Source organism: Apium graveolens, chromosome 8 (genome assembly GCF_009905375.1).
Source record: "Apium graveolens cultivar Ventura chromosome 8, ASM990537v1, whole genome shotgun sequence".
In the NCBI taxonomy this organism is placed as follows: Eukaryota; Viridiplantae; Streptophyta; class Magnoliopsida; order Apiales; family Apiaceae; genus Apium; species Apium graveolens.
In genome coordinates this window covers 96,920,262-96,937,419 of record NC_133654.1, presented here as the reverse complement: position 1 = coordinate 96,937,419, position 17,158 = coordinate 96,920,262, and positions in this window count along the sequence as shown.

The window sequence follows — 17,158 nt, the reverse complement described above, 5'->3', positions numbered from 1 at the left end:
CCTCACAGAATGATTCAATTCCCTGAACCTTGGCAATCTGAACGCTAACATCCCTAGATGTTTTCCAGGCCTTGATTACCTCTTGCTCACTTTCTAACTGTTTAGAAAGAATTTCTACTTTCTTAACAGCTTCTTCTAGTTCACTTTCAACAGTCAAGCATTTAAGTTTAATCTTTTCAAGCTCAATTACCTGATTCTCTAACACAACATTCCTATCACTTAAAAACACATTATTCTCTTTGATCCTAGTGTTTTCTTTAGCTAGTGATTTAAGGGAAACAAGCAAATGATATAATTCATTGGACATATCATTTATGACTTCATTGCATTCATGTTTAGAAAGCTGAGAGAGATCAGTAGTAATTACCTGGTTGCTTGATGAACTAGTTTCATTTTCATCAGAATTAGCCATCAGGGCTAGATTGACATATTCCATATCATCATCTTCATTGACCCCATCTGCTGCCCAATCATCTTGAGTGAGAAAAGCTCTTTCCTTTTATTTGAGCAAATCAAAATACTTCTTTTTGTAATCAACTTGCTCAAATTTCTTTTTATCAGAGGTTGGCTTCCTACACTCACTTGCAAAGTGTCCACTAATACCACAGTTGTAACATTTGAACTTTGATTTGTCCACCATGTTTTTGTTTGGCTTATTGAATTTTGTATTTTTCCCGAACTTCATCTTTGCAAACCTCCTGGACAGAAAAGCCAGATGTTCATCAATATCATCAGAGTCATCCTGACTGGAATTGTCTTCATCCTCAGCTACTTGCTATTTACCCTTGCTTGATTCTGATTTGCTTGTGCCAATTTTGAGACTTGGCATTGTCTTTTCCTCATTCCTGGCTTCAACCTTCTCATTGTCAGCTACAAGTGCAACTGATCCTCCTTTTCTCTTTCCCTTTTCCAACAGCTCATCTTGCTCCATCTCAAGTTCATATGTCTTCAAAATTCCATATAATCTTTCAAGTGTGAAGTCCTTATAATCTTGAGAATTTCTTAGAGAAACAGTCATAGGCTTCCATTCCTTTGGTAGAGACCTTAGAAATTTTAAATTGGAGTCCTTGACTTGGTAAATTCTCCCATACAGCTTCAATCCATTCAACAGTTTCTGAAATCTGTTGAAGGTATCATTCAATGATTCTCCTTCTTCAAAGTGAAAATATTCATAATGTTGAATGAGAAGCTGCATTTTGTTTTCTCTAACTTGCTCAGTGCCTTCACAGATAGGCTGCACAGTATCCCAAATTTCCTTAGCAGTTTGGCTGTTGATGACATTGTCAAACATATCTTGATCCAGGCCATTAAACAGAATATTCATGGCTTTCTTGTCCTTGTGGACCTCTTCAATATCTTCAACAGTCCATTCTGCCTTTGGCTTGGGAATAGACTGTCCAATAGCAACTGTTGCAGTAGCAGCTGTTGCCACCTTGTGTGGGATGTGAGGACCATTTTCAATGCAGTTGATGTAGCTTTCATCTTGAGAGAGAAGATGTAAATGCATCTTCACCTTCCAGTGATGATAGTTATCTCTTTCCAGGATTGGAATCTTTACACCAATATCCTTATTACTCATGATGTTAGCAGAATGGATCTTTAAACTCTTTGTATGTTAAGAGCAAGCTCTGATACCAATTGTTATTCCCAGTGGACTAACAATGAGATTTACAGAAGGGGGGTTGAATGTAAATCTCAAAACTTTTTCAAGTTTTGAGCAGTTTCTAAGGCTAAGTGTTTCTGAGAACAAGTGTGTGTGAATTGCTTGAAGCCAATGCAGACAGATATATATTCAAACACAAATGTAAAGAACACAGAGAACTTAAAAACTTTTCTGGTGGATTTGTTGTTCCACCAGAGATGTGTTATTTCAGAAAATCTGTGATTCAAAGAATTAAATCACAGCTGCTTCCTAGTACAAACAGATGATTTTCTCTCTGAATTTTTCTAAACAGCTCTGGAAAATTCATATCTAATTACTAGCTGCTACTTGGTTTATATAACACCAAGTTTACAAGTGAAGACAAAATTGTAAAATACAATTAAAAAGTCTCTTCACATGTTTCTTCTTCATTTCTCTATCCAATGCAATCTAGGATAATCTGTGAATCTTTGAATACTTCCTTGTTTGAACCAGAATGGAAATGCTGCATTTTCTTGATTCCTCTTAGAGGCTTCCACATTCCAGTTTGTCTCTGTCAACCCATATGCCTCTGTCAGCTTATGCATTGTCACTATCAACTACTAATGAACTAAGCATCCGTTGAAGCTTTCATCCATTGATGCCTTATCCGTTGAGGCTTTATCTGTTGAAGCTTTATCCGGTGATGCATTATCAGTTGAAGTCTTTATCCGTTGAAGCACTTATCCGTTGATGGATATTATCCGTTGAAGCATTAGAGACATCCGTTGAAGCTTTGTTTCTTATCCGTTGAAGGTCTTCAATATCCGTTGATACTTCTTCACTTATACAAAATTACAAGGCATGAAATATTTACAATTAGCCCTCCTATTTGCATATCCACTAGTAGACAACATGACTGATAATTTCCTACAACATCTAAGAATTACAACTTGAATCCAGAGAATGAAATGTGCTACAATACTAAACGTATTGCTAAGTAAAGCTACTCCTTCAACGGATAGCCAAGATGGTCTTATCCGTTGAGGCTACAAACACTAGATTTCTACTTAAGTGTTTTGTTTAACTTATCATCAAACTAATACACATATTCCTAACACTTAGCTTGTAAACTAGGAAGCTACTTAGATTTGTGCATGGATTTGGAAATAAGAATAAACCTAGGATTCTATACTAGGAGAATATCAAATCAATATAAGATATCACCAATCCCATTTCCTAGAAGCAACCAAGGAAGCAAGCATAAAACTCTCCCCCATTTCTTGATTGTTTCCATTCGGCTTCTTCTTCTTCACCAAGGAAATCAAATTCAATTCTTCAAGTTCTAGCCATGGTTAAATTCTACCATTAATTCTCAAGCTTCCTAACAACCCAAACTAAGGTAAGATAATTCTTTGATCTCTTTTTATCAAGGTTTGATGGGTGAAATAAAATCAAAAAAGTTGAGAATGAATAGTATGAATAGTAACTCTTCTTTGGTTTCTTGATTTCAATGGTGGTTTTAGCTTCCAAAAACCATACCAAGCACTCCCAAGACTCCACCATCCTCAAGAACACATCTCAAGATTTCAGTAAAGGTAAAAATCTTTGACCTAACTTTATTTAAAGATTCAATTTCAAGATCCTTTTGGTATGTAGTTATAAACCTAGTTTTAGAGGTGATATTGTTGAAATCTTGATGTTTAGTTAAGTAGATTTAAAGTTGATTGTTGTTGACTCAACAACATGATGTTCTTGAGAGGAGTTAGTGTATTGATGATGATATGGTGATTGTTGGGGGTAATGTAAAGATTTAAGGCGTAAACGAAACTCCGATCATAAACGTAATCCCGTTAAAAAGAACAAAACGTAACTTTAAGTTTCTGCAGAAAGTCCCGAAGATGTAAACTATAGTTTCTTGAAAAATAACCCATGTTTATGATAGAAAATGTTATAAGGATCATTTAGGCACTTGATACGCTTGATTCCGATTTACGGATCAAAAGTTATGACCGTTTTACTAAAAATGATTTACGCGATAAAAACTGCTACGAATTACGAACTTTGAAAATGTAAAGGATCAAATTAAGAATGGTCATAAATCATGAAATTTTTACAGAGAGTAGTATTTTGAGTTTCCTAACTTCCATAAAAAGTTTAAGTAGAAATAATGATTTTTCAATTTTATAAAAATATCGTAGCCGAGACCGCGCGATTAGAAACCGTAGAATACATATGCGGAGCCGACGACGAAAATGAAAATGAACCTAAGATACTTAGAAAAATGAAGTGACCATGATGTGAATAAGGAATTAAAGGAATAATAAGGGTAATATAAGTTGAGAGGGTGTATAATAAATAGCGCATGAGTGTGAATAATAAGAGTAATATAAGTTGAGAGGGTGTATAATAAATAGCGCATGAGTGTGAGTCACCGTAAATTAGAATGGGACCTAACAAAACGAATTGTGTTTATGATTATAGATTTCCGAGCGAAACCTAGAGCATCCTCCACCTCGAGATACCCAGGCAAGTTTACGAACCCAACTCCATTTACTGTTGTGTCGTGAAAGGATTTTTTATTTATCATTGCATTAATACCATGCTTTCCATGATACGTAGTAATTGAACTTTTCGCATAATGTAGCGATGTTGTACGATAAGTATATGTCGTAAAATATTCAATTCCCCTTTAAGCGTGACGTATGATTATAAGACCGAGAGTCGGTCGGGATTTTAAGATGAAAACCCGGGAATCATTCCGGTGATATTATGGGACGATTACAAGTCCATAATAGTACGTTTTAAAGGGACTCAATGTCCACTTACGAAACATTAAAATACCTCGAACTTTTATTAAAATAATTTCCCAACAATCATATTCCCTCAACTATATTTTATTGTTCGAGTAATAAATATTATATACCTATTCCTTTATTATGGGAGAAGTATACTCCAACGATTATTTATTTCAAACCCGATTAAACATTAAAGATTATTAATTGCGTAGACATAAACTAGTTGAGGAATATTATTTTAAATATTCTTTTAAAGAGTAAACTCATTCGAGGTTTAATTATTTATCGATTATCATTTAATTATTATTATTTATTAAAGAGTTTATTTATTATTTAAAAATCATATGACCAGATTTAAAATACCTTTTGATTTTCAGAAAATCATTCGAATAATTTTAGATCGTCGGAGAATATTATCTCGACTTATTTTTTAATATAGTTTCAAAGAGAAAATTTCCCTCCTTATTTAATTATCTATTGACAATGGTCAACTCACATCCCTAGTACTCCCTCCGAAACTTTCAGAAGTACATATATATATATGAAGTAAAGTTGTGCCTATCAACATGCAAAACGCTTGGGGGAACTTCGATGTGGTTCGAGTTCTCGAGATATGATAGGATCTCCTAAAGAATAAGGGAGGGGTAGGATCCAAGTACTTCGTGTATTGGATAGACTACTGGTACCGTAGAAGATGGTACAATATGTACCTAAGGACCTGCGAAGTGTGTGTATACCCGAAATGAGGACACATAGCCCGTATGCGGCAAGGGTGATAACCGGGATACGAAGGTGTCGTCCTTCTACTAGTAGAAAAGGTTACTTTATCGCAGTACGACTGATCATCGTATGCGGTGGCTCCAACGAATGTCCTATTCCTCCAATTGGAATTGTGATGCAATACCGTAACCCAAGCCTAGGTGCTGGGTTTATTATTAAGGTATTCGCATGATAATAAAATCCACTAAAGAATTATTTTTATAAGAAGGTGTGTGTCACCAAGGAAAAAAACTAAATTCGAATAACACATAATTATCATATATGATGTTTTACGTAAGTTATCATACAGTCATTTTTATATTGTACATTATTATGCTGGGCATTATAGCTCACACTTGTTTTCTTAAATTGACACAACACAACAGTGAATCAAGATGCCTACCATGAGAACCACGGCCAGGAAACGGGTAGGAAATGCCCAGCTATTCTGTAGATTATTTGGTGTTGTACTATAGGTAGTCCGAATAAGCTGGATTGGTTTTCAGTTGTTTTTAGTTCGGCTTATTTATAAGTATGACTTATGTAAGGTAATAAACAAGAAACGTATATTTGACCGACGGACTAGCCTTACTTAAAGGTTACCCCCCGGTAAGACTTAACTACTTTTGGGTTGTAATAATTATCACTTTACGGTTGAATTACTCTAACTATGAATGGTTCGTTTCCAAGACAATAACCTGTAAGTGTGTGTGTGATAAGTGTGGGGTCGTAAAGTATGAGTATTTATATACTGTAGTGTAAGGTATGTGGTTGTAGTAGTTTAGATGGCATGGCCTCCGAGATTCCTGACCCTGGATTTTGGGGTGCCACATAAATGGTATCAGAGCCTTAGGTTATCAAATCTTGGAAATGATAGGATATAAAATATGTAGACATAGGAAAATAAATAAATAAATTAGAGCTCAAGTCGAGTTCGCCGTCGGTGTAACACCCCCAAATCTGGGGTCGGGGATCCGGGTTGTTACGAGTTCCATTTCCCTTAATAACACCCAATCTTAATAATAAATCAACTACTCTGTACTGTGACCCCATAATAAACACACACACCACACGTTATAGTCTCAGAGATGAACATCCAAAAAAATAATCACAAGTCGTTTTATTCCACAATTATATGTCAATACACCTTGAAAAGGTTTCTGAATAAATTTACATTTCTTTGCCATTATTACAATTCATAAATAAATAAATCTGGTACATCAAAAGTTGAAGCCTAGCCTATTGGTAGTTCCTACCTCAGCTACAGCGACATCAATGCCCATAGGAAGCTGCGGAACGTTTCCTATCCGCTCGCGAATTGGGAGTTTGGTCATGTTCATCTTGTCTATCTGATGTTGTGTGATGAAAGAAGAAAGCAAGGGTGAGCAGCAAGCCCACCAAAATAATATGTATAATGATTTACAGTATATGAGCCTTCTCATAGTATTCATGAAAGTCTTGGTCAAAAGAAATGAACCAAGTTTAATATCTTAATGCGATGAAGTCGCAAAATATTCAGTATATATACATATATACTTTTCAAAATCTTGGAAGTCCTCTTCCATGCATAATATACACAAAGTTCCAGTTTATAACTGTATAAAAATATCGTTGCAAGGTGATCTAATATATCTAACCTTGTCTCAACGTTTTTCTGAAAATCTTTGTCATACATAAGATAATCATTTACTAGATATAAGTTTAAAAGATGAAGTTACAAGATACTCCAGTATACTTATATCTTTTCCAAATACTACTTGAACTACCACCGTTCAAGTTATAATTAATTTCAAAAGTTCATCACACTGATGAGACTACAAGATAAGACTTGAATAGATTCAATCTTTGAAATATTTTGAAGGAAATGAAGTTATGATATACTTCATTAAGTCCCGATATATATATGTACACCTATATATATACATACGTTTCCTGAAAACCTCTGTCATGTAAAGTATGAACAGAATTGCAATATCCAATAAATTTGGAAAGGAAAGAATTTTGGCATAAACCTGATATCTTGCTGATCAGGCAAAGATACCAATAAGTAACCTTTTCTACTAGTTGATGGACGAATTCCCCACTGGTCATCACCCTGGTCGCAATAGGATCTTATGTTGGACTGCCACTCAGCCACTTATGCATTTAATGGACTCCCACTGAGCCACTTACACTATCATGGACGCCCACTGAGCCCATGTTGCTTATGCCGACTCGATAGATGGACTTACTTCCCGAACGTTGGGTAAGTAATCAATTCATTTACCAAAACTGCAACCTTGTTGCGAATATAAAATACACCACAGAGCCGGATCCCTTAGATTTTTGAGCGAGTATTCAAGTCCCCTTAAAATGGAAGATCTTGAATTTGAAAACAAGTTTTGGGATCCGCTCTACCTTTTAAATTCATTTTGAAGACTCGAAAACATTTTTAAGAATGTTTGGAGTAATACTGATTTATTAAAATAAATCAGTCCCGATATGAAAGAAATATCTGAATATTATTATTTAAATAATATTCCCATAAGAATAATTGAGGTAGAAGTTGGAAAACTTATACTTGAATGAATAGCAAATAATCAAAGATATACTTATACGAAAGTAATATCTTTATTTGAATAATCAAAAATAAGTTTGATTATCGACACCTTATTCTTTAATACAATAAAGAATATTATTAAGTAATAAGCGGAGTCATAATACCTCGAATGAATACTATAAATAATATTCATAAAATAAAGGAGTCATACATCCTCAAATGAATATCCAAGTAATATTCAATAATAATATAAACTGAGTCATAAGCCCTCGAATGAATATTCAAATAATATTCAAATAATAAAATAAACTGAGTCATAAGCCCTCGTATGAATACTCAAATTAATATTCAATTAAGTAAAATAAAGGTATCGAATAAACCTTATTCGATCAATAGTTTTAAAAACTATATCCATATATATAAATATATATATATATATAATATACTCGGGAACATCGACTCCCGGTTTAGAAATATGTTCACCTTTTATCCCCTATACTAAGGGTATACGCAACTACTTGCTTATTTCTAGCATAGGTATTATACAACTATAAGCATTGAAATCAACAGATAGATAACCAGATTACGAAACAGACATGCATATATACCATATCAGCATGCTCCAATATATCACAAAATTTGCTAATAACAATCATGCACTATCACAAGATAATGCATATACATATATTTACATCACAACAATAGTATATCGGGTAGAAAACTTGCCTGAGCGACTGGGGGTTACGAATGGCTCGGGACGAGTCTGGTAACCTATAAACAATAAGTAAGTTGGAATTAAACCAAAGTCACTTGTAAATCTATACTTTAACTAACTTAGACTCTAACGCTTGTTTTGCGCTTACTGATTCTCTTAAGTCACTCGAGTACCCTCGGCTCCACCATTTTTAATAATTTAACCATTACGAGTTTTAAGGCGATTCCTTCGCGAGTGTCTTACCAACTGCCTAACACTCTTACCATAATTGTTTCATACATTAATTAACCCTTTTTGGTCTTTAACCTATGTTTCAAAGTAAGGCGAGGGGAAAAGTTTCGTTCGCGAAACGCCGTTACTTGAAACGGTCGTTTCTCCTAAACCGTGCATCGGAATCGAATGAACTATATATCAAAACGAAGCTCGTAACACGAGCTATCTAGACATGGAAATGGTCATAATCTAGAAGGGGGTTCTCGGGTCCTAATGTTATGCACAAAAACAGTCTAAAGAAAACCGGATGTTACGACGGCTATGTTTACGCGATTTCCCAAATTTAAACCATTCAAAACCAACCACAATTCAACCCCAAATCAATCATACAACCAACATCCCTCCAAACCACATCATAACAGCCCCAACAAATCCACATTAACCATTTATACTTATTCCCCACATGAACTAAAAGCTTTACTTAGGTTCTTTAACTAATTATCAAGATTTACAACTCCAACAATACCACAAAACCAACTAATCTCTACAACTCAACCAAACTTCAAACAATCAAGCATCATGCTTCACATATAATATATCAAACATATTCATTCCTAATTACTCAAAACTAATGCTAGGGTTTGTATTTTATACCTTCCTTGGAGAGTGGAGAATCAAGAGAATGGCTTGGAATCACCCTTAAAGTCCTTATCCAAGCTTAATCTAAACAAAACTTCAAGAACACAAATTTTAGTTCTTGAAAAACACTATTCACCATCTTCTTCCATGATTTATAGAAAAAGATTGGCTTGGAATTAGAAGCTTAAACTTATAGGAAGTATGTAACTATCCATGGGGAAGCTTAGATAATTACCTTGCTAAATAGTAAGTGGTGGAGCTTGGATCTTTAATTTTTAAGAAAAGAAGCCGAGAGCATGAAGAAGAAAGAGAGATTTTTTTGTGTTTTGATGAAAATGATTTGCTTGGCTTGGTTGATTTGGTTTTGTTTTTGTTTTAGTTAATTACCTAATTAACCTTGGACTTTGTGTGGTTCTCATTCAACCACACCTCCTTCCTTCCCATGTCATGCTTGTGTCATCCTCATGATGTCATCCTCCCCTCCTTGTCCTCTTCTCATTGGTTGGGTGACATCATCCTCTCTAATCCCTTTGATTAACTTCCTAATTGTTTGCCTAATGACCGCTGATCTGTTATACGGTTCGCTTAACTTTCATTTTCGTTTATCGTTTGAGGGATCATACCCGGGATCTTATCACTTAGGTTCCCTTAACCTTTCTCAATACATTATATTCCTTTTTATGATCCTCTATTATAATCCTTTAATTTAAATCCTTTTTATCCTGTTACCTTATACTCAATTCTTTCCGTATCTATTGGATTTCCGGGAAAAATCAAAGTGTTCAGAATTGGATTCTGACGATCTTTGCATACACTTATATACCATATAGAGTACTAATAAAATCTCAGAATATCCATATCAGAACCCCTACATAGTGTTGCATGAAAAATTTTCTCATTCAGCAAAAACACTATTCATAAGGGTTTCAAAAATTTCCAAAAATTTGGGGTTATTACAGTCTCCCCTCCTTAAAAGGATTCCGTCCCGGAATCAGATAGAGAATGAATAGGGATACTCTCTTAGCATTGCGCTTTCTAACTCTCGAGTAAATTTTCCCACATTATGGTCCTACCACCAAACTCTACCTAGTTTGATAACCCTTCTCCTAGCACTTGTTCCTTTTCACTCTATAACCCTTCCTGGTTGCTCCATATAGGTTACGTCGGGTTGCATGTCTATGCGCTCATATGCCCCTATTTATCTGGCATCGGAATTACACTTTCTTAACATTGATACGTGGAACACATTATGAACTTGCTACAGGTTCGGGGGTAAGGCTAGCTCGTAAGCCAACTAACCAATCCGTCTTAGTATCTCAAAAGGTCCAATGTATCTTGGGCTTAGTTTTCCTTTCTTTCCGAATTTCATCAATCCTTTCCAAGGGAATATTTATAACAACACTAGGTCCCCTACTTCCCATTCCTTGTCCTTTCGTGTCAAATCAACATACTTCGTGTTCCCATCTTGGGCTACTACCAGCCGTCCTCTGATTAAAATCTATTATATCCTTGATCCTTTGGACTACTGCGGGTCCGAGCATCTTGCGCTGTACAACTTCATCCTAACATAAGGGAGATCGACATTGTCTTCCCTCAAGGATGTCATAAGGCGATACCTCAATACTGACATATGATCTATTGTCGTAAGAAAACTCAATCCGTGTTAAGTGATCATTCCAATTTCTTTCAAGTCTATAGCACAGACTCTCATTATAGCTTTTAACATTAGAGCTTTCGCTTCTCAATACCCATTCTTTTCCAGTTCGTAATCGCTACTGCCCTCCATTCCTAATATTATACTGGTTACACTTTTGCTCATTAGCGTTCTATAACCTTTTAATAACCACATCAACCTTAGTATCACGAATGTGTTTCCATTCCGAATACCACCAAAATTTTACTACTCCTTTTTCAGCTGTTTCTATTATCGAAAGCTTCATCCTTCATATAGAAGTAAAAGAATTTATTGAGAGATCACTATGATCATGAACACTTGTTATATCGCATAGTTAGTACAGAAGGTGGCCAGCCTTTAGTACTTGACAAGCAATTAAACAATAGATGGTATCCTACTAGGCTTCTATCACACAGATAGATAGTCATTCGGCAATACCTCCCCTTCTGGAAGGGTTGTTCTTCTTAGCTTACATGAAATGAAAAGGAGAGAAAAGAACAAATTGAAGAGAATTGTATATATATAAAAATATACTGCCACAAAATATCTGGCTTGGAACCTACCTCTGAACTATAGAGGTTTGTCATAGGAGAACAAAACATATATGTATTTATATCAACATCAAGTATTATAGCATCGTATTTCACATGCCTAAATATTTTTTCTATTCCGTCCATCATTCTATGGACCCATGCTCTTCCTCGAGCTTATACACAATCACTTTTGAAACTCCTTCGATACCGAAAATCAAACCTGGGATCTCATTCTAGACATCATCGTTACTTGAATTATATGCTTGCACCGTAACCTTCCTCGTATAATAATACGACTCTCTAATGATAAGAAAGAATAAATATTCAACAGGTAGATTCTCTACTTAATTAGTCTATCAATGATAACTTATACACTACCACGACCCGTTTAGTGGTACTCAATCTCAACATCCATTCCAATACAACTCTCACGGTTGTAATCAGCTCATTACTCTCAGAATCATTGCTGCATTACTATGGTCCACTACTGACCTACTGTCATCATTCACGTTCCATGAAATCTTAATATCTAACCATACGGAGTCCATACATGTCGTATCAAATCCTTCTAAGGAGGTAACATAATCACCATTTCTGATTCATGAAGAACACTCCTGATCCTGACATACATACATGACATGAAGCAGATAAAATTGCAGAAGAGTTTCAATCAAAGCAACGATAGCAGGTTAATACCATCCTAAATCATATGCCTTAAATAGAAGACTTAACTCAAAGGTTCGTCTAGTCCTTTTTGAAACATGGTCCTGGCTTATCTCAAGATAGTATCTTCTGATATAGATAGCCCGCTCATGGCGATTACACGAATTAAACCTTTACCAACTACTATTACGGTTGGGTATTGCACAGTCATCAGAAGGAATGTCAATCTTCCAAACCATAATACAACCTTTACGGCTTCAACCATCATCACTGTATTCCTTTGGCACAAGCGCCTATAATTATCCTCTTACCTTTAAAGTGTCGGCCACCTCTTTGGCCTTTCCTGATAGTAAAATTTCCTTACAGTCAATGTCATTTTAACCACCTTCAAATAAATTTTCTACCTTATTTCAATCACAACTTATGTGAAGATGTTTTCCTTAAAATCTGATGAGTAAAAAAATCACCATTTTTTTCATAAGTTATTGCCTCAGTCTTTAGAGGTTAATCACTGTCACGACTGACTCTCAATTATACTTAGAACATCTTTTATCTTAAGTCCTAATTGCCCTGAACAATTTCGACCATTACTGGTTCGATCCATACTTTCTCGTGGTTTAACACGTGCCCACCTGGCATTATTATAATTACGCCATATTTCCTTTATCAAAATTTCTATTCTCGAGAACTTTGAATATTACCTTTCTCCTTGTAAAAACCTATAAAGTTATCCTTGAATCGTTCCTCCTGTATCCCCTAGATACAGGGCATATCAAAATACCATTTACTAATACTAGAACCATTGTCTATATACTTCTGAAAAATTTCTCCACTGATTCTTAAAGGTTGTTATTACCTTAATCCTTCCAATTTATACTGTCAAGACTCATACTATCTTTATTAAGGGTGAAATGCCAACCTTTATGCATTCCCCTAGGATTCATTTTAAGTTACCGATGTTCTATCCTTAATTCCACCTTTAAAAAGGTACTTGCATCCTTCCATGGATAAATCAAGTCTTATATCCTTGATAGATTATCTTATTCAATCATTCCCACCTCGATAGTTTATACCAATTTCACGATAGCATCCTTATTCAAACTGAGGTCAACCCATATGGCCTTCAAAAGATAACAATGGTTACCCGCTTTTCTTGCCTAATTTGGTAATGATAACAAGGATGTTCTGGAAGATATTGGTCATGTTCAACGTGAACTTCTTCTTAATAATTCCTTATTTACTTTTGTTGTTTATCCCAACAGTCATCTCAATGTTGGGATATCTCTCATACCTGGCGTCTCCCTTTCTGGGTATCATGCCACCGGTCTTACACTTCACCTTCTTGAAGGTCACTTCCTTCATCAATTTTTCCTAATTTCTTACTTCCTTGTCTCCTCAGTCTATCCGCGTCTCATTATTTATCCTTCGAACTATCTCAAGGTTTCCTCGAATCCTCCCAACTTACAAGGGATAAAATATATGTATCTCTTCTGCCTTCAACCATCAATTTTTTTAACTCATGGTGAATCACCCTCATCCTGACGATTACATACTCTTCTATTTCTATTTCTACGAGTCTTTAGGGTTTCCTCATACCCAACTCCCTTATCATTCCTCAAACTCTATTTCCGTTATATTCCTTTCCACTTCAATTTCTTTTTATTTTACTTTCTCTTATCATTATTTCATGAACCAACACAACATAAGCATTGATTTCAAACATCCCGTCATTCTGCATTTGTGTCTTCAGAACGAATCTTGACAACTTTTACATCTTAGATTCAAAATTCATCATACTCGTCTGCCTTTGTTCTGGCTCTAAAGCTTTTACACTACCTCCTTATCTTTGGGAATTACTTTCCCGAAAACAATTGACTGAACTTAAATCAGTTTATTATAATCTCTTGCTCCGTGCCTTCCTTGGTCTTTCACCAGCGGGTGGTCTCTCTCTTAGGAGGGTAAGTGACAAAAACAGTCTTTTGTGGTTCGTCAATCATTCAGAATCTCAAATGATTCCTCTATTTCCCTTAGCCAGGCTCTTGCCTCGACTAGGTCAACCTGTTCCTTGGAACTCTGAGAGCTTAGAGACTTAAAGGTCCTGAAAGAATTTCCTATCGCATTGTTTCCTCAAGGTGGTGGTTGGGGATAATAGTCTAAGTTCTGTCTAGACAGGTCCATAAATTGCCGTATAGGAGTACCGTCTCGGGTCTCCTTTCCTTACTCGACTTTCTGTTTTCTTATTATAAAATGTTTCAACCTTCTCCCATAATCGGGGTTATCTTATACATTAAAAACCTTGTTTTCCACTCTATTATGTTATGGGTTCTTTCTTTCTTGATGGCAACCTCCCTGACTATCACATTCTGGGTTTGCCCTAAATCCTATTCCTCAAACTATGGCTCTCATCTAAGTTCTCATCCTTAAGCTCTTGAACTTTCGGAACCCAAATTCTAAAGGAATACCTCATTATTCCCTTATCATCTTTCTCGGTATTAATCTCATATTTATTTGTTGGCTCTCTGCCTTCATTCATCACCTTTTTCTGGCACAATATGCTCTTTTCCAATAATTCGGTCTCTATTGCAATCTCACACAGCTTTTCGTTACCGGCTCCGGTTACCTTCACTACTATTTCTATTTTCTCAAAATCTCTTATCAACTCTCCCAAAGACATTATCATCTTGAGTCTCTCCTTTTTACTAAGGGCATCAGCCACCACATTGGCTTTCCCCCAATGATAAAGAATCTCCCACTCATAATTCTTGATTAGCTCTAACCGCCTCCTCTGGCGTATGTTGAGCTCTTTCTACGGGAAAATGTACTAGAGTACTTATGGCTTAGGTAAATCTCGCACTCCTCTCCATACAAATATTGCCTCCAATCTTTAGGGCAAAACTATTGCCACGAGCCCAAGCTCATGGGTGGGGATATCGAATTTTAAATTCCCTTAATTGTCTTGACGCATACGCGATTATTTTGCTGGGCTATATAAGAAGCACCCTAATTCCTTATGCGAAGCGTCACTTACAAATCACAAAATCTCCTTTTTCCATCCGGCAACGCCAACATAGGGGCCGTCACCAACCTTTGCTTCAGTTCTTAAAAGCTGTTCTCGCATTTTTCTGTCTATTCGAACTTCTCAATCTTATGAGTAAGCCGCGTTAAAGGGGCTACTATCTTTACAAACTTGAACGAACCTCCGGGACCAATCCTACCTCTGGTAGTCGACCTAACCATGGTCATCAATTCATCAGTGGTCCTTTATTCATTCTTGTCAGGATCCTCCATGGGATCCTCCTCAGCAACTATCCCTTCTAGGATAACATCCTCAACCGCTACATCCTCAATATCAACATCATCCGGTCCTGCATTAAGACACTCTATCGGATCCACAATCCGATCTCCAATTAGTAATAAACATCATCGCGCTGTTGCTCCTCAACCTTAGGGTTCGGAGTCCCGCTACCATCTACGATAACGAACTACGCTTCTATCACGATATTTATAAGGGTTCCCATAAGGGTTTTAACTGTCAGTGCTACGTTAGGTAGCCCGACTATGAACTTGGCAAGAGTTCTTATTATCTTAGTGAACTTATTATCTTAACGTCACATCATCTCTGAGGTTTATAACGCTTAGCTCTGATACCACTTCTGTAACACCCCCAAATCCGGGATCGGGGATCCGGGTTGTCACGAGTTCCATTTCCCTTAATAACACCCAATCTTAATAATAAATCAACTACTCTGTACTGTGACCCCACAATAAACACACACACCACACGTTATAGTCTCAGAGATGAACATCCAAAAAAATAATCACAAGTCGTTTTATTCCACAATTATATGTCAATACACCTTGAAAAGGTTTCTGAATAAATTTACATTTCTTTGCCATTATTACAATTCATAAATATACATAAATCTGGTACATCAAAAGTTGAAGCCTAGCCTATTGGTAGTTCCTACCTCAGCTACAGCGACATCAATGCCCATAGGAAGCTGCGGAACGTTTCCTATCCGCTCACGAATTGGGAGCTTGGTCCTGTTCATCTTGTCTATCTGATGTTGTGTGATGGAAGAAGAAAGCAAGGATGAGCAGCAAGCCCACCAAAATAATATGTATAATGATTTACAGTATATGAGCCTTCTCATAGTATTCATGAAAGTCTTGGTCAAAAGAAATGAACCAAGTTTAATATCTTAATGCGATGAAGTCGCAAAATATTCAGTATATATACATATATACTTTTCAAAATCTTGGAAGTCCTCTTCCATGCATAATATACACAAAGTTCCAGTTTATAACTGTATAAAAATATCATTTCAAGGTGATCTAATATATCTAACCTTGTCTCAACGTTTTTCTGAAAATCTTTGTCATACATAAGATAATCATTTACTAGATATAAGTTTAAAAGATGAAGTTACAAGATACTTCAATATACTTATATCTTTTCCAAATACTACTTGAACTACCACCATTCAAGTTATAATTAATTTCAAAAGTTCATCACACTGATGAGACTACAAGATAAGACTTGAATAGATTCAATCTTTGAAATATTTTGAAGGAAATGAAGTTATGATATACTTCATTAAGTCCCGATATATATATGTACACCTATATATATACATACGTTTCCTGAAAACCTCTGTCATGTAAAGTATGAACAGAATTGCAATATCCAATAAATTTGGAAAGGAAAGAATTTTGGCATAAACCTGATATCTTGCTGATCAGGCAAATATACCAATAAGTAACCTTTTCTACTAGTAGATGGACGAATTCCCCATTGGTCATCACCCTGGTCGCAATAGGACCTTATGTTGGACTGCCACTCAGCCACTTATGCATTTGATGGACTCCCACTGAGCCACTTACACTATCATGGACGCCCACTGAGCCCATGTTGCTTATGCCGACTCGATAGATGGACTTACTTCCCGAACGTTGGGTAAGTAATCAATTCATTTACCAAAATTGCAACCTTGTTGCGAATA